Source organism: Cyprinus carpio, unplaced genomic scaffold, assembly GCF_018340385.1.
Source record: "Cyprinus carpio isolate SPL01 unplaced genomic scaffold, ASM1834038v1 S000006701, whole genome shotgun sequence".
Taxonomy (NCBI): domain Eukaryota; kingdom Metazoa; phylum Chordata; class Actinopteri; order Cypriniformes; family Cyprinidae; genus Cyprinus; species Cyprinus carpio.
The window spans coordinates 84,108-104,779 of NW_024879310.1; positions in this window are offsets into that span (position 1 = coordinate 84,108).

The window sequence follows — 20,672 nt, forward strand, 5'->3', positions numbered from 1 at the left end:
TCTAATGATACTGCAGCCACACCCTTAGCTTTAGTGTGCGTGCGTGGTTGCGCGCGTGTGTGTATGTGATGTTGATGCACCCTTTCCATCAGAATCAAAATGTCATGCTTGAGAGGAAATGTGCAGAAGTAAAGTTTGCAGTCGCATTACAAACTGAATTTAAACCCGCACGGGTCAAAGATCATTATAACACCCGCGCACTACTGTCTCGTCCATTTCTGCACAGATCCAGAACAACACATGTGCCATTCAAAAAGAGACACAATAGAGAAGATCCAAAAAGGTGCGGACTTTGGTTCCCGTTAATGCGCATGATACTGCAGCAGTTGTACTACACCAGCACACTCCAACTCACCTTGAATAAGAGCATCTGCCATGCCATTTTACTACCAGGGGGCGGATGATTAACCAATACACGCCCCAAAGCACCTGGCACTGGCCAATCAGAGCGCGGCGGGGGCGGACCCAGTGGCTACATTCCCACACTTGGTTTCACTTTGCACTTCGGAACATCTCCGTCTTCCATAAAGGCGCTGGTGCAGGTGCTCTGTCTCTTCGGGGGAGGATGCCATAGGAAGGACGGGCAGGGGGAAAAAAATGAAGGAAAACGCTGAGAGAGGAGAGCACAGGATATGATAAGCAGGGTATCAGACTGGAAACGGAGGACACTGAATATGAAAGATTTATTGAAAGGGGCACTTTGAGCTATTATTCCTGGTTGGCAATAGTACTATGATTTGGTATGTGGCCACTTTGATAGCAAGTGTTTTCAGCACCCGAGGAACGGCAGTCAAGGTGAGTTGAAGTGCAGTATTTTTATTCTGCATCAGTTTGACAAAAACACATAGGCGTTTTAATAGATGCGTTAAATGTAATTTTTATTTACACATTCGACGTGCGTTATATATCAAGCCATACATTTGATCAGAACACGAATGTGTAGCTATTTGGGATCGAACCCGAGACTTTAGCGTTTCTAGCGCCATGCTCTACCCGTTGAGCTACATGCATACGACAATTATTACATTTCTTTAATATTTGATCAAATGCATTCATTCAATTAGAATTGAATTTAACCCGCTATTCAACCTCGCGTGATTTCTGAGTATAGTATTTGCATCATCATCTCATATTAGGGCATGAGCGAGACAATTGAAGGCGTGTGTTGGTCGCTATTACAATCGATTGATGCTCTTTTGATGACAAACGCTTTTTGTGTGTGCCGTATGCAAGCATGCAGTGATCATCTAGTATGCTGTGATTTGAGATTATAATACAGAATATCACAGATGAGAGACTGTCCAGAATTGCAGTTAGTGTTGAAAAGGGGCGTGCGGCACTGAATGGAGACATGCTGCGATTGTCTGGGCTACTACAGTCTGTCGTGCCTGTTTACACAGGGTAGCCTATATATGCTCAATTTTGTATATTATGATGATAAAAGCTCAAATGCATAGCCTCGAAACACATATGCGTGTAAATTTTTGGAATAAACGACGTGCATGGTCTTTTCTTTAGCCGGTTCCGTCATTTTCCCTGATATTATATCCTTTCTCGTATGTATTTCCTTATATTTGGAGCGCTTATTTGTTGACGAATGGACCGATTTAACCTGGCTTTCCCATCTATGGCCAATAGGAGGAGCTATTTCCTGCTTTAACTACAGTGATCGTCTATTTAAACAAACAGTCATTTAAATGCTGAAGTAAAACTTGTAATTGATATTTGCAAAAGCAGAATCACAAAATATATGCATATATGTTTGGTCTTTCACACAAAATAATTTATTACAAATATTAACTTTGTTTTATTGTCAAATAAAAAATAAATAAAAAAATAAATAAAAAAAAATAAAGCCCTTTGGGTAAATATTTAAACAGTTCAATGCCACCACTTTGAAAGTGCAGCAAATAAATCAGTTGTTGTGGGTTGCAAAACAAAAAATAACAGGGAATAACCCCAGGCCTAGATGCTTGTTTGAGAGCTTTCTGTCTGTAATTTTATGTACTCTATGAAATAATAGTCACAGTCTGTTTCCTGTCTCCCAAATCCAACAGCCATTTTAAGCTGTCCTTTAGGACACATCAAGCACACTATAATGAGACAATGTTAGTGCACAAGTGGCATAAATTAGGCATTGATAAGAGCACCACACATCACTTTGAGTTTCTCTGATTGACAAAATTGCTGCCCAACATGTGCCCGACCTACAGAGTTCTTGGGTCTGTCGAATGTCTTTCAAGACAAAAAGTCAGTTTCAAATTTGAGAATGAATCACAAAAAGTCAAAGACAATGTTTATTTGAAAGAACGAGAAGCGCATTTGAGACTCATGAGATGTTGGAAGAGATTAGTACAGCAACAAACGCTAAGGCAGTCAAGGAAAAAACGATCTAATTTGAGGTTCCTGTGAGGAAATGTAATGGCAAGAGTTATTTAAGTGCCATCAATTTTGGTTATCTGAACAATAAAATAATGGACTCACTGGAGTACCTTCAAAAAGTATCTGAATTTTGGAAATGGAAATTGTACATTTAAACTAGAAAATATCAGCTAAGAGTCAATTTATGGACATATAAAATGAAAAAGCCAACTCATACTGCTCAGTTGGATTGTCATCTCAGAGACAAGCAGAGTTTCTCAGAAAAGCGATATAATGGTGGTGACCCAAGTTTCTCACAGCCTGAGACCAAGCATCACCCTCTGCACTGAAGCCACACACAGAGTGTTACAATAAGCAGGGTCAGCGACAGTCTCAGTGTTAATAAAGCTGTGAAGAGCAGCTCTTGGCACAGTTTGCAGATTGTCAGTAATGGACACCTCTGGCAAAGCTCCCTTCCCCCTTACCTTGCCAAGCACTATTTGTCTGACCTGCAGCCTTCTGACCGCTGGGTGCAACCACTCTTCCTGAACCATTCCTGTTTCAGGAAGAGTGAAAACTGACAACTTACTGAGATCTTGGGTTGTGGTTTCACATGTCTACTGTGTATCTATGATCCTAAGGAGAATAACATGGACTGCAATGGCTCAAAAGTTCAGTTTAAAAAAAAAAATGTATATAACATACTGTATATAGTATTATTATTTCAAATATCATGAATAATGAATGTCCTATTAAAGTCCTGCTGAAGTGAAAAATGAAAAATGGCTTTTAAAGATATGGATTTTAATTGAAATCTGCAGATGCAAATAGAGAAAGTGCTATAAAAGAAACGCTAAAAAGTGTATGCTTTCTTTCCACTAGTCTAAATAATAGTTTACTAATAATACTGTTTAATGCAAATGTTAAGGGTACACTCCATCTTATCATTTTGCAAATGTTATGGGGGATGTTACTTTTGAATGTTCTCTAAACATGAAACAAAATGTTAGACGAGCATCCACATAATTTTTTTTTAATACATCATTCCATGTTTTGGTGCTAATGTTCTTAGGACATTATTAAAGACCAGACAAATTTAAACAAATGTCTTATTAAAGGGATAGTTCACCCAAAAACGCACATTTCCTTTATAAACCTTAGCTTCCGCTAACTTTATTAACCCCCGGAGCCGTGTGGAGCACTTTTTATGATGGATGAACACACTTATTTGGGCTTCAAAATCTTGACCACCATTCACTGCCATTATGAAGCTTGGAAGAGCCAGGACATTTTTTAATATAACTCAAATTTTATTCATCTAGAAGAAAGTCAAATACACCCAGGATGGCTTGAGGGTGAGTTAATCATGGGGTAATTTTCATTTTTGGTTTAACTATCCTTTTAACCTTAGTTGAAGAACGTTTGTTCATAACTTTGAGAAGCCTTGTCAGAACATTAGCCAAAGTTCCCTGCTTGCTGGAAATTAGCGGTAATGCAGTTTTGTTATTAATATTAAAAATACAGTTTTTCCAAAACAATAAAAGCTTATGCCAAACTACTTAAGAATGTCATTCTTTTAACGGATATTTTTGTTTATTGTGGTAATATATTCCAAACTAATTAAATGCAGAAATTAAAAACATGCTCGATTTTGAAATGTTTGATACAAGATTGCATTTGAAATATATATATTTTTAAATAAATTTAAGAAATTAATGAATACGACAAAATTAGCATCATGTCCTCTTACAAATTCTTAGATTTACACACTTTTTTTAGTCATCAAAAAGTATTGCCACCACAGCTCAAATGTATTAATTTACAGGAAGTCTATTAGACCAACTAGCCATTTCTAATGCAACCAATCACTAAACACTTCACTATCACTAAACCAATCACTTTTTTTTGTTGCAGATACCTAAATTTTTTATAGTGTCAAAAAAGCTGTGAGATATCTATAGGCACCCACTGTCAGCCTGTATGGGCCAATCAGTAAAAGCACAGTGCTGCTGTCAGCCCTTGTGAGGCCGGGGCTAGATGTAGTGGTGTTTTAGGCCGAGCTGAGACAGTAGCTCCTGCTAAAGTTGGGCACGCTGCCACGGTGCTGCCTACATCCTCTCCCAGTCTCACCTTACAGTCTGTCTCCTTCCAGTCCTCCATCAGCTGGGGCTCCGTCGGTGCGGCTCGTGCCGTTTTCCTCACTGCCATGAAATATTCAACAGTCCACTCAGACATACCGGACTTGCACAATGCACTACATCAGAAGAACCCTTTGCACTCGACTGCGCACTGCTATGGAGACTCTCCTCATTAAAATTATACTGATGCATTTACACAGCTTTTTAATGTCGGAGGGCGCACTATGTAGCGATATGCATTGGGCTAATTTTCTGCCACATATCTCTTCGCATTGTTCCTGTGAAATATTACACTGATGGCTTTGTGTTTAGGAGATAGCAAGCACAAGAATCTCCCTTCCTCCCTGAGGGACGCTTTGCTATCTCTGAATCTCCCGTTTCCTTTAGGCATAGCTACTTTATAGCGGAGAACTCCGCAGTGGAGGTGCTGTATTGTACGGCGGGTTGGCCGGCTTCATTTTTCATCATATTTTAGATTACGTCTTATTAAGAAGATACCTTGCATTCTGTGTGGTGGGTGTGTCGTCATGCTTTCTGATCTTATCGTACCTCAGTGTAATGTGGGAAAAGATGCTGATGCTTATGCTTTTGTTTTGCTCAAGATGGGATTTCCTGCTGAGAATGTGCATTTCTTTCTCTGCTGTCATCAGTTTTAAGCGTAACTGTAATCAAATGCCATTTCAACATTCCAGGCATCTTCACGTCTGGTGCGGTAAGCTTTACCATCTGAGACTCTTTACCTGCCTCTGTTTGCCTTCCTCGTGTATTTGAGCTCTTTATTAGCTGTGATTTACTGATATTATACCCAATGCCAGTGTTCTGGGACCTGTGTGAGGGAATTTAGGGCCAGTTAATGGAACTGTTACTTGGCCTATTGGGCCATTATTGGATAACATTGGCTTGCACGTGTGGTTTTATGCATTGCAAACATAAAGATTTTCTGTGATGCACTGAACTTTGATATTGAAAATTCAGATTAATTAAATATGTCATATGAAAATCCCATTCTTATCTCTCTCTCTATCTCTCTGTTTTTGTCTTGTCAATGAAAATGTTGTCAGGGCAAAGGAATGGGTCAGCGGTTAAGCGTTTTGCTTATTCATTTTTCAGATTTTAAATGTTCTAGGTGCTTTGTTAATTGTTTTCAATGTTTTTAGTAACCAGTGGCTAGATGGGAATCTTTAGCATACGGTGCAATCAAATCCATGTTGAGTCTAGGAACAGATCGGTAAGTTCAGAGACACCAGCCTCCAGATGGATCACAGTGATGAGTTTGTGATGCGTTCCGTCAGATGGACATCTATGACCCTGTTACAGTGACGGCGGCTTGTGATTCCATTGAGCAAAGCAGCCATCTGGTGTCCCAGAGGTCTCTTATTTCATCTGCTAACTTTTTCTTTTGTGTTAGAGTCATGGAGAGGGCAGTTTTACTTTTATCACGCAATATAGAGGATATTTGCTTTAATTCAACCATAACGATACCTCAAAATAATATTGACTATTAAATACACTCTTAATGTTTAGAGTTCACCGAATTCACAAATCTGAGCCACACTGGAAAGGGAGTTAGACCTCAATTTGCTACTATAACAGTTTCTGTTCTTCTGAGAAGGTTTTCCAGTAGATGCTGCAAGAACATGGATTGAGAACTTTGCTTCCATTCAGACACAAGAGCATCAGTGAGGTCAGTTAGAGAAGGCATGTAATATGTCTGGTCTATATCTTCACTTGCACTGACGTTTTTACCCTGCTCACTCATCCTCACAGCATGTGTTGCTCTCTTTGAGCAGCTCTGACACATTGCTCTCTGAGAGATGACCTTCATCATATTCAGGCTGGCATTCAGTTACAAATTTGTCAGTTGCTTGTGCAGCCGAGTGGGTTAGTGTCCTTGAGAACCCACCTCTGCTCTGTTCTCCATTTGATTGCCTATTCATGTTGTGTCCCAATGGCCCTGTTGGCAGGGAGACTAACGCTGCTTTTGTGCATCAAGATTACTCTTGATCCCAGGAACGTGTGGTTTTGCTGCTGATGTGCTGGGTAATTGCCATCATATAGTATTAGTTTATACCATTTGTGAGCATGAAAAGACTGTGCTGTATTTTTAATTGTATAATCAGTATAACTGCAGCTCATTTTGATGAATATAAACAAATTTACTCATCAGCTTCCAGCATGTTGGCATTAGTTTATTCATCCTGATAGTGGATAATTTTATCTGCTGGTGGAAAGGGATTTTAAGTTCAGGATTGTCTGAGCTTTAGTAACCACTCATCTGGTTGTTTGGTCTCAGAAAGGGAGGGAGTCACACTGCCAAGAGCTCCTCTTTGAGTCGACTCATTCATGGTTTATAGTGGTTTATAGTCGGCTCTGTAATGTTTGATGTCAATGTTTTATGTGGAACCAGCACTGAGTGAATACGATCAGATTATTTTAATTAGATGTGACAGAAGATACTGAATAGTGTTACTTAGAGGGTTAGTTCACACAAAAATGAAAATTCTGCCATCATTTACTCACCCTCATGTCATTCCAAACCTGTATAATTTTCTTTTTTTCTGTAGAACACACAATGAGATACTTTAACCAGTTTTGGTTATCACTGATTTCCATTGTAAAAAAACAAAAAAACAAACAAAAAAAAACCCTGAAACAAATCAGAGAAGTCACAGCATTTTCTATTGTTGTACATGAACCATTTGAGCATTTTTGTGCAAACTGCGTACACACACACACACACACACACACACACACACACACACACACACACACACACACACACACATACAGTATATATATATAGATACAAATTCTATCCTAGGAATGGATGTTTTGCTGCTGAGTAATTAATATATATAAAAAGTTAACACCATAATATATATATATATATATATATATATATATATATATATATATATATATATATATATATATAATATATATATATCTATATATATATATCACTGAAAGGTTCTTATATATATAACCCTAATTTTGATTCTTTGGTTTCAAGGTTATTAGGTAATTTTTATCCTGTTAATGTTTTTTGTATTTATTCTGTATTATTTTTGCATTTTCCTACAATGAATAATTTATTAATACCCTCATCTGAAAAGGGATTGCCACTGAATTCCATGATTTTCTGGTAAGAATGTTATAAGCAAACCAGACTGGGAAAGCATTTTTTTTAGTTCCATGCTTTTTCCTTATATTTCAAAATAAAAGGGCTGCATAAATAATGATTTGGATGATATCTCAACACAATCTCCTGAATGTGAGCTTGAAGTATATGGATGTTTGGTTTGAACACCTCAGTATATGAACAGACACACACTGACAGTATTAATCTACTGTTTTAACAAGAAAGCTTCCACTGTTCTTTGATAAACTGACCAGGCCATGTTGTTCTTCCCCTAAATATGACCTCAAAAAGGGTGGGGTGGCAGGTTAACCTTGAAAATTCTCCTCATCCAAGCTGTGCAGGTCACCATTTCTCTCACTGACCAGGACCAGACAAAACTGAAAGAGAGAGAGAGAAAAAACAATTTACAGTGTAAACGTTGTTCTTGATGACCTGAGTAGGAAAAAGGTAAGTTCTGCTCATGGTTATATATATATATATATATAACAAAATGTACAAAACATTGTTCTGTAGTAATTTATGTCAAACAAATCTTAATTTCTTCTTTGAAGGTTTTTTGAACCATAACAGTTGAGCTAAGAGCTCAACCGCTGATATATAACTCAAATATACACCCCATTCGGATCACCAAGGGCCAATATAATGCAGTGTAAATGTGTGGTGTGAGTGATGGGTGTGTTTATATGGGCTGAAAGGGTCATGTGTCTTTGTTGTGCCTTTGGGAGTGAAAGCAGACACAAGTGGATTAAGGGGTGAGCTGGTACTGGGGTCCAGCACCTTTAATCCTCATGTTCTCGCCTGCTATACAGTCATTTGCAGTAGTCTGTTTCAGGCCCTTCTTTGAGCTACATGACTTGAGATTTCTTACTAAACCATACACTCTTAAAAATAAAGGTTGTTTATTTGCATCTATAAGAACCTTTAACTTTCATGGAACCTTTTCATTCCACAAAAGGTTCTTTATAGTGGGTTAAAAAAGCTTATTTACATTATTAAATGTTCTTCACACTACGAAGAATAATGTTCTGTTAAGAACTGTTCACTGAAAGGTTCTTTGGGAAAGCAACATGGTTTCTCGACTATGTGACATTAAAAAGAATTGATGCCATGAGATTCAGTGAGAAGTGTTAAAGTGCTACAAAATCCAAATGTCTCTGCTGTAGTTTAAAACTATATGAAATAATTCTAACGCTAAATAGGCTTTTCAATTCACAATTCACCACCTTTACAAATAAATTTGGTATTCATGCAATATTAGATTAGAGAACGAATTAGTAAACTGTGTGCACAATTTAGCAAATCGAGGAATAGTAATCGTGTGCACATTTAGGAAATTTAGGGGACGAATTAGTAAATCATGTGCACTATTTATTTATTTTTTCCTGCATGCCATGTGCGGGGCTCCGTAGTTTTTCAACACAAATAACATAGAAATCATAAAGATAGATACCATAGTTAAATCTAATCATTGTTGTGAGAAGTCATGCATGGTTGTGGATGTGAAGATCTATAAATATAGAGGTGAACACACTACACTTTTCGTTCCATTGATTTCTTTTCAGGAAACGCAAGTTCATGTGAATTTAGCTGCATTCCAAAGTTTGTTTGGTGAGCTCTGACCTGCGAATTCATACCCTGTGCAGATGTGTGATCAAGATGGATATGTCGCATTGTGGCCTCTTAACTGAATATAAAGAAAGTAACCTGTAAATCTGCAGGATAACAGCATTGCAAATTGGAGTAGATTAAGTATTTCTTCGATTTTGGATATTTCTTCGATTTGGTATTATACATTGTAATATTTATTTGAATTTGTATTATACATTAAATTATATTTTTAAAAAGATGCAAAGAGTCAAGTAAAGTCACCTTTATTTTTTTAGCGCATTATACAGTACAGATTGTGTCGAAGTGGCTTCACAGAGATAAGAGTGTGAAGCCAGATCAGTGTCTAGAAATTTTGTGTGCTCAAAATCTATAGTGTGACCATGGCATATTGTTGTTAAAAGTATAGATACTGTAGAAAAACTATGGTTTATTTTAAGCGAGTATCAAATTAGAATCATGCACTGCAGCGAGCTTGGACATTTGTGAGTTATGGTGATTTACCAGTTGAATGTGCTTTTTTGAATGAGCTTAACTCTGTAATAATACTGGTAACTTACTTGTCAAATGCAATATATCGCCATTTGTTATTGGTTTCTCTCCCTGCATTTTTCATTTTATAGGCCCTCATTCCTTTACTAGTGCTATCATATCAGGTGCTGATGCCAACCATATGTAGAATATAAAATATGTAAGCCCTGCAGTGAGGTAATAAGGAGGAAGGGGTTAGATAATATTTTAAATGATGAGAACTATCAATAAAGGTATAGGAAAGTTTTCCAATCCTGATTCAAAGGATCAGAGAGCGACTAAAATTACACGTGGATCTCAGTGGGAAAAAATAAACTGTAGAAATAAGTATGTAGCAGCTATAAAAAGAAGCTGTCTAAATATAGCGATATTGCTTGTTAGCAGAATAAGTGGAGTGTTAATTATGTGAGATTCCAATGTGCAATGAGCAATTTTTTAATTTTTTTTCTTGCAACAATTTTAATACAGTATATGTGCTCCCAACCATGCAGAAGTGTTAAAAGATGACAATTAGCCCATTCTAACAAGGCTAAACGTGGGGGATCCCTGACCCACATTTACGGCTTGCTGAAATGCTCTTTGTGAACCTGCTCTGTGCTTGTCATGTGCAGATTGTAGTGAGTTTATGGTTATGCATGCACCCTGTTGGTCTCTCATTAAAGTTAAGCGGCTCTCTTTGAGGGTACTTTGCGATCTTCTGCACTCCACAATACGTTAGAGCAGATTTCAAGGCCCAGGCCCGTGACTGGAGGGACCAAGCTTTACTTTAGGAAAAGGAGTAATTTGGTTAAAAATCTGCACTGTTTCAGTCCAAAACTGTGTAAGCTAAATCAATAAAGTGATTAACACTTCCACTGGATAAAGCTGATTAAACTGGTATACAAAATCATAGTTGCATATGAGTTTGTTTTAAAAGTTTAGAAGGTTGTTATTTTTTTGAAACTTACTGAAAGTTAATGATTTCCATAATGTTCGGTTGCATTATGTTCTATCGGAAGTGTGGATCGAAACTCCATACTAAAATATTTCTGACAGTGTTTCCTGCACTGATGTTATCTAATTGAATCTACCGAATCAATGCTTTTACATATTCATTTTACCTGACTTCTGAGCTTACAGTTTGATGAGAGAGAAAACCTGAACAATGTGACACAATACAAAGTAATTACAATAGACACAAATCAGAGTCTGTTTGAATTGGCTTGAATTGTTTAATGTTTCGCTCAATTTTGATATTGTCAACGGCACATATGCGTTTATTGTGGGAGAAACCGAAGTTTGGGAATCGAAAGGAGTCAGTATACTCAACAAGGCGGCCTTATTTGATCAAAAATACAGTAAAAAATAATATTTTGATATACAAATTAAAATATTTTTTTTTATTTGAATATATTTATGAATTTGAATTTCCAGCGTCATTACTCCAGTCTTCATGTCACATGATCCTTCAGAAATAATTCTAATATGCTGATTTTTTTTTTTATTTGAAAGAAAGTGCTGCATTTCTTGTTATTATCAATGACTTTTGAAACCCAGTTGCTGCTTAGTTTTGTTTTGTCACTTTTGATCAAATTAATGCATCGTTTTTCTGAATACAAGTATTTACATTTCTTTTAAAAAAAATCTTTAAATCTGATCAGTTCTTCACTTACTCTTACTGAACCGCAAGACATTCATTTTCTGACCAGTTAACTATAATAAGTTTTTATCCTGTCATAATGTAAGTTATACTTCAGTGGTAAATAAATAGTTTTAAACACACTTCTGATGTGTAACTTTGTGCTTTTGTGGTAGTTAATGTTTATAAAAAGTATTATTTTTTGTTTAGTAGATAAGCAGGGAAAAACAGAGAACGCTGTTTTTTTAACCTACTTTTTCTTAGATTTTACTGTTACTGAATGACTTAGTTTTCCCTTCAGTGTCTCCGTGGTGGGAGAATGCACCGTCAGCAGGTCTTTGAGACCCGGAGGTGATTTTCCCCTTCATTGAGGCGCTGAAGCCATGCTAACTCTGATAGAGGAGAAGAGTGCTCAATGGCTGTGGTGGAGCTAGCTGAAGAAAATCCATTCACCCCAATGATATATTTTATGCTGAGGCAGGTACAATGACCTTTAGCGTTCCGATAGTCTCCACAGGCATGTGACCGTGCTTGTGCATTGATTGCTAAAACTCTGGCCCCTCTATTGTAAAAGCCATCCAAGTGTGAATTAGCTGAGATCAGTGAGGTGCGTGAATAAGCCTCTTGTCATCTCATTATCTGCTTGGCTGTTCCTTTTAAGTAATAATTACCTGAGAACTTTCACAAGTCCAGCATTTTGGAAAATCTCCAAGTCCCTAATAGCAAATGTTTTGTTCAATCGTACAATGAGTCTTTTGACACCTCACTTATTTGGCACTTAAATCTGCATTTTTTTGGTGCGCATGGTGTGGCCATGTTTTAGAGGCTGGAGTTGCTTCATGAGGATGCAGATTCAATTCTGGCCTGCTAAATTTCCTGATTCCCACTCCCCATTTCATTTAATTTAATGTTTAATTTTCATTTTACTTAATTTTAATGAAATTTTTAATTTTAAGTTTTAATTTGAATGTTAAATTTTATTGTTAATTTTTTTTTTCACTGGCCTGAATCTGTCTGTGTTTTGTGTGTGTCCCAGGTGCCGCACGGCTTGATAGAGGAGGCCCCATGTTGTTACGGCCCGTGCAGAGAGAGTAGTGTTGTTTTGGGATGTGACGTGAGCCACCCCCTAAGGACGGCCAGCAGCACTACCGAAGCCTGGTGGTAGTGGTTCAAATTCGGTTGTGCCTAATATCCCTTCTTCATCAACTTCCCGTTTCATTCTATCCGCCTCATGTGGACCCTTGATAAACCGCCCGCGGTAAGCACAATCAGCCACCGGTTCAGCCTCTGTCAATTAGTATGTACAGTAGACACTTCATTTTAAGGCCAACTAAAGTGTATGGAAAGTAACATTCTTCTGAGACAAGGTTCTTGAAAATAGATATTTATATAAAAAATACATATACAGTAATTGAAAGTCAACTGCGAAACAATAAATATAAATGTAAATATTATTAAACTTCAACTAAAAAAAATTACAGTAAAATTCAGTACAAATCATACAATTTTCTTGTTGAAATACTAAAATTAAAGCTAAAACTGGAATAAAAAGCAAATAAATTGTATATTACCGATAGCAATCCCAACTGTATGTGCAAAAATGAATACATCATTTTCAGAGTATCTTTTCATTTTAACTTATCACGCCAATATTCCAAACTTAAATGTTCATCACAGTGCCACAGCATCAAAACCTTGATAAACCAAGCATACCCACACCCTGAACCAGTATGGCTTTGTAGCAGAATAATGGATGGCATTTTCGGACTGACCCAGGCTCGTTAGGTTGTGTTATTAATTACCTTCGTTTTTTCCCCGCTCGTGACAGCATTGACAGAAAGCTGTTACGGTAAGCATTCAAACATTTAAAAGATGCCAGCCACAGCCTCAGTCTTCACTTGTTGAATTACACGAATGTTGTGCACTTGACGGTTTCGCAAAAAAAAAAAACTCAGGCAAAAAGCAAGAATCACTCTGAGTGAGGAGATGACGCGTCTCTAGCACAGTTTTTTTCTATTTTTTCTATGTTTACAGCGAAAGCGAGCCCCGAAGGGCCTTTGTCCGCCACAGGAAGAAAAAAGAGATTGTGAGCAGCCCTATGACATGGGATGGGGAACAGCTTTAGTAACTGGGCTGCCTGCTAGCACCATGGCACTCATTCTCAGTTGAGGTGGCATTACATAACCTTATTACCACCGATCCTGGGTGGCCGTCTGGTGAAAAATATCACCTATTGTCAACCACTTCTCAAAAGCACCCACCCTCCACGGCAAAGGTTGCACCCTGCATTGCCTAGGGTGACCAGCATTTCTCTCAGGTTCAATATGGAACGGGGGTGGGGGGTCATATTCTGCTATCATACATGTATTACACACATTATGCTAATCACACACATACACATGCTGATCAACATATATATTATAATAGATATATATATATACTATTATATAGATAGCATAGACACAAACCATACAGGCAAATTACAATAGATACATGTTATTGAAATACTTAAATACACGTGCAAATTTCTCATCATTCAAGGCAAATACCCTAGATACATGTTATTTTAACAATTTTTGTTTGTTTGTATAACATTAATGAAACAGACATGTTATTTAATTAGGCTTCTGATTTCCCTTTAAACCGAATGAATTTACTATACTGACACATAGTCAATAATTTTTTTGTTACGACAATACTTATTTTACCGTTGCTATACTTTTGACACTACTACTACGTGCTCTGATCACCCAGTCATAAAACAAATTTTGAAATACAGGACAAACAACATTATTTTTTTCAAAATAAGTAGGGAAACGAACAATAGAGCTGAAATATGGGAATGTCCCGGGACCACGGGACTTCTGGTCACCCTGTGGATGACACAATTCATCTCTGTGATTGTTTGAGATTCTTTGATCATTTACTGCGTTGTCTCACCTTATTAAAATATGGAAACTTCCTTTTTGCTTTCTACAGTCGAGAAGTCAGCTCTGTTCCCCAAAACCTTTATCTTCCAAGCGCGCGGTCCTGTTGGCCTACTTTGGCTTGCTACATTCTAAGGTAGCATTCTAACTAACTTTAACTGGAATAGCAGTAGTTTAAAATGCTTCGTAACACTGTTGTGATGGCCAGAAACACCAAGCGACCTTCCTCACATTAGTGAGCATCGGACTCACTTTTCAACTCGCAACAAGCTAGCCAAGAGATACTCTACTAACAGTAAAATACATTACAAATGCAAATATTAAATAGTCCCTTATGTCTATTTTTATATCTATATAAACGTACTAACAATTTTTTTAAAAATAATATCTTTTATTGTTATTAATTTAAAACAAAAACATGTCTATGATACCACTACTATAATACATTTTTTGATATAAAAGTAAATGTACCTATTTTTTAAGTTTGCTTGGCATATTTCGAATTGCATAGACAGCTTTGCGTAGAAACGTGTAGATATTTTTCTGATATTGAAGTTTTTTGGACCACTGTGAAAAAATGTAACATATAACACAAATATTAGGTAAAATAGTAATTATGTTTGCATATTTAATTATATTATAGATTAATATAATATATCGATATATATATATTATATATCTACATATATATATACTATGTATATATGATTTTTTATGATTTTTTTAGATTTTTAAATATCTGTAGTACAATATATTTTGGTGTACAATTATTTAGTAGTTGTTCATTTTTGAAATTTGATAACCTTTGTTATGTTTTCACATTTTTATAAATATAAATTAATATATATTAATTAGAATTTGCCCTCTGCTTTGCTGTTTATCAGATATTCTAACTGGTCCCTTTGTGTGTTTATTTTTTATTGAATATAGCGTTCATGTAAAGAGCACATTTATGATGCCTTTACCCTGTTTGTCGAGTTTCGGTATCTCACTTAGGATTTTGCGGAACAGTGCTGACTATATGGTCTTTTCAGAAGTGGGGTTTTTAATTGAACAGTTCCCTCTGCTGAATGAGACGGTGCCGAAGCTCAAAAGGGGGTCAGGCAAGAACTGACTTGTAATTCACATCTTTATGTTCTGCAATTGTCTCAGCAATTTCTCTTTCAACCATAAAAGAGCTATTGAGTTTACTAAGAAAGAGGAGGGGTAAGTGAATTCATCATCCCACTAGTTGGTTGTTTCCTTCGATTGCATTTTTAAATATCCAAATGAGATCAATGTATTATTCCAGGCTACCATCGGTGTGGACTGTTAAAGCATTGTCTCATGTGGGTACTATAGCGTTCGTCATTGCAGCTCATTTCGTATTGTTCCTTTAAGACACAAGGCTTTAGTTCTCACCAGTTTTGTGGCTGGACCCGTTCACTATTACACATTGAAAACTTCCAAACACTATTACTGAGTAAACTCACAATGCCAATTTTCTGCGGCAGATCCTCCCAACCACATCTCTCCCTGTTGACTCCTGCCTAAGCTATCCGGGGCTAGATTCCTTTGACCCATTATAGTGTAATTATAGTCCTCCTTGTCTTGCAGAATGACAAGCTATGCGGCAAATCAGTTCAGCAGTTTCAGATCTGATTCACACATGCTCTCCTAAAGTGATTCTAGCTAGAGGGCGATGGCTCTTCATTCAGGACGGGCCTGTTTACGGGCCCCCTAACAACCACGTGTGCACAAATCTATCTGCATTCTAGCTGACCAGATGCCTGCAGGAGATTTTGGTAATTAAGCACCTAACGAGTTTGCTTAATGAACGGCCCCTGTTGGGCTCTGAGCGGGAGTTGTCAATCTTTCTGAGGTGAGCCTCCACAAAAACATCTGCTGTATGGAAGCTCATATCTATCATAAAGACAGTACCGGTAATAATTATTTTAAAATAAATGTTTTTCTAAAATGTATTATTGTGAGACTTTTCAGCGTCATTACTCAAGTCTTCAATGTCACATGATCCTTCAGAATCAGTCTACTCTGCATGATTTTCTGCTCCAATAAACATTTCTTCTTATTATCAATGTTTCGAAACGGTTGTGCTGCTTCATATTACTGGTTGGAACCATAAATGAGCGAGAGAAAGTCCCAATAAACAGCATTAATTTTGAAAATAAACATTAGAACTATCTTAACTGGTTTACTGTTTACTGTTAATGTAATGTTAAATAAAAGTAAATTCATCATTTCTTACATATACATATAGATTGACAATTTTTTATTATTGAAAGGTGAAGAATCCACCATACATGCCTCTCTCGTGTCAATCATCCAAGGCTGTTATACAAATTTTATTGGACTGCACCCTGGGTTTGATGTAAACCGACCATCTTTTTTTGTTTGGAGGTGTGTTTTAAATATTGGGTAATTAAGTCATTAGGTGGAATGTTGCCTGTATTTTATGAAATCATAATAACTTGGCATAAAATTTATTGTATAGATTTACACAACTATTTTTTTTAGTCTCCTCTCTCTACTCGTCTCACTCTCTCTCTCTATATATATAATATATATTACCATAAACATTTTCTGAACTTATAATATACTTTTTTTTCAATATAAATCAGTTTTTGTAACAGGTGAATATGTAAATATATCTTACTTAAAAATATCTAATAATTTAAAAACAAATAGCGAACGCATTTGGTGTAAGCAGTAAACTTGTCATATTTAATTTTATATTGACAACAATTTTTATTCAGACCTAAGGTTTAAAAGATAGACGTTTCTATTTTTATCACCTGAATTAATTTTGGTGATTTTCCATTTTTGTCTCAATAGATGTTTGTTATATAGTTTTTTTTGGTCAGCTTTCTGTCTCATTTACTTTTGTTCTCACGCTTAGTATATCCTTGCTTCTATGTAGTAATAATATGAATTGCAAGAAACACTTGTCTGGTTTAGGTGGTTAATAAACAGGAACATTACATCGGTTGGCACACATGAGCTAAGTACTAAAACACTAACTATCAATAAAAAGGAGGTGGGTTAAAATGGCCAAAAATTGTCATTACCATAGGCATAAACTCTTTGTTTGGGTGTTCCCAAAGCTCCTATGCCTATTGCAGATCCAGTTGAAATGGTTAAATTCGCTGAATGTGGCCCGAACAACTGTCACATGCGACTAGTCTAACTACTGATTAGTTATCCCTATCAGTTACGACATGAAGCTAAAATACACTGGCATAGAATCTGTTCAAACATGTTGAAATATCACTGGCACAGGACTACATTTAAACCCTGCAGTGGGAAAGATAATGCCCGTCCTGTTAGCAGTGGGCCTCAAGAGCACCTTCTTATTCGCTTTTAAACAGTGCAAGTTGTGAAGATCCCTTCCCTACACTTTGATGCGATGCCTGATCCCATCAGTACATTATAGCTGTGATTTTGAAGGCCTTAATTTTTTTAACTGGCAGACGCAGCCTCCCTCTGCCTCGTGCCGATATCGATTTTTCTGCTCTGGAAACATGCCCGTTTCCCTCTCTCAGGTGCAGCTGTGATCCCAAAGCATAATGGATATCTAGTGTCTCACTACACCAGCAGTAGAAAATATAAAGCCAGCCTGAAGATAAATACATGAGTCCTGGAGAACGCTCACAGTGAACAGTTGCCCTGATGGTTCAAAATAGTTCATCCCAGCTAAAATACGGCAAATGAGAGATTGTATTTGATGAGTGGCCAGCTCTGGAATGGCTTAAGTTTTCAGTCAAGAGATGCTTGACTGCCCAAATTTCTCACACTTTTCCTTGACTATTTGTATTGGTCCGGTGTTGCTAAGCCTCTTAGTACAGAATGTGTAACACTCAATATTGAGCTGTGATACTTTGTTTTTTTCTATTCAAGTACAGCATACAGTTGTGACCCTGTGTTTTGAAACTGAGTTACAGTCATTTTTATTTACTGTTTTCTACATAAACTCATCCTTCTTAAAGATGTAGAAAATTATTTGAAAATATCACCTTTATATTTATATTGACTGGAGTAAGGCTCATGTCCAAGTTTGAAATCAAGCGAAATAATGGTTGAATCAAACTTTGATTGCGGTATTTTCATAACAGATTTGGAGCCTTTACCCTGGATTTCACATACAGGGCACTCCATTTTCGTAGTGTAGGATGGCTGCAATTAAGGGAAGCATTGCTTGGCTATAAATGGTATACATTGCTCCACGCTGGCTTGCTGCATATCACTTAATCAATTTGTTAACTGCAACATTGGTTGTTGGCTTAAAAATACAAAGTGTCTGTATAAAATAAATAAATAAATAAATGTATAAATATGGAAATTACGATGGCGTTTTAGTGCCACGTTGAAAAAAAATCTAAGATTACGAGATTAAAATCGTAATATTTCGCGCAATAAAGTCAAATACTTTGAATAAAGTCGACTATTAAGAGAATAAAGTCGAAATGTTTAGATAACTTTAAATAAGTAGAAATATTAAGTTATATTATTTTGAGAGTAGGCCGTTTATTGAATCCTGTAACAGGTCACGGATTGAGAGCACGGAGAAGTTTCAGGCCACCGGGATGTCTTAATATTGTTTGCATCCGGCGGAACCCGCATCATTTACCGGTCATGAGGAAAGTCAATTTTAGGCTCGCGAAACAGCTTAATATCAATAATTGATATTTATTAACAGACTGACAGAACAAAACTTTTTTATCTTACCAGCTCACACACCCATCGCATTCTCGGGGGAGCTGTAGTTTCCTTATTTAATGTGGATTATTATCTGAGATCTACCAATGTGTCATACTCGCGGGGACGTAATGCTTCAAATATATTCTAATCTTTCCATTGCATTCTTTATTTGTAGAGCACCATAAGAATAAGATTCGTGCTTTTGATAGGCCCACTTTAATGTCTCAGCTTTCAAGTCGTTTCTTTTTAAAAAAATAATAATAGCGACAACACAAATTATGGTTCTTACAATAATGTGTTTTTCAAGCTCTTTAGATGATCATAATCACGTATTTATTGTGAAACAATTCTTAATTAAACTGTTTTTCTTTTTTGGGGGAAAAATTCCCCAAATATGTGAAAAGTTTTTCTCGTAATTTTCGATTTATTCTAGTAGTATTACGATTTTTAATTCTCGAAACTTTTCGACTTTATTCCTCGTAAAATAGTTCGACTTTATATTCTCGAAACCAATACGACCTTTATTCTTGAAACATTTCGTCCTTTATTCTCGTAGTATTACGACTTTAATTCTCGAAAAATTTCGACTTTATTCTCGTAGTGTTACGACTTTATTCTCAAAACATTTCGACTTTATTGTCGTAGTACCCTATTACGACGTTTATTCTCGAAACCTTTCAGACTTTAATTCTCGAATATTTCAAACTTTATTGCTCGTAATTTCGACTTTATTCTCAAAATATTTACGACTTCAATCTCTTAATCGTAGACTTGTTAAATGTTTTTTTTTAACGTGGCACTAAAACGCCATTGTAAGGAAATAAGTAGAGGTGAGATACTTAATTAATGCAGAATAAAATAAATATTAAAATAATTTTATTTAATTATTAACATAGGTTTGGTCCCTCAGAGACTTTAAAGCTACAATAGCATATGTAACAATTCATGGAGTTACTAATTGTACATTTCTTCAGCGTTTTTGTTTTGTTGAGTGTAAGCTGGAGAGTGATTAACTGTAATCATAATGGCAATACTAGGGCTTTATTTCGAATGGAGATGAACCATAATAATAATCGCTACCGACCATAGTTTACCAGACAGCTAAGGAAATTACATAAATTTTCCTGTTTTCAGCAGGAGTGCCAGTATGCAGTGACAGCGAGAGTAAGAATCATTTTAACAAGGCAGATTAAACTATAGACCCTGAAATTCATCTATCTTATTTATTATCATCAGTAGCATTTGTCCACGATTGTCATTAACTGGTGCCGCTGTCTGGTCCATGCTCCAAGATCCTTTCTTTTTGATGCAACATACTTCACATTAGTAACATGTGTTGACACATTGCAGTGAGCCTTTTGTCATTGCAACGCCAAGAATGAATTTTCTGTGTTTAAGATGTTTATTAAAGCCATTTTTACTTAAAAGTTGTCACTCTTCTAACTGAATGTGATAGTTTATGCAAGAACGGTATTATGTACAATTTACACTGAAATTCTCTTCATGGTTTAATAAATGAGGTGTTTTGTTGTTTAATTGAAAGTTTTTGGGTCTTACCTACAGTAGAGATCAAAATTAGAGAACAACCTACAATTTCCTAAATTTCAAGGTCACTGCTTAGTCCTATTTGAACTTATCCTCAACCGGATAGAAGG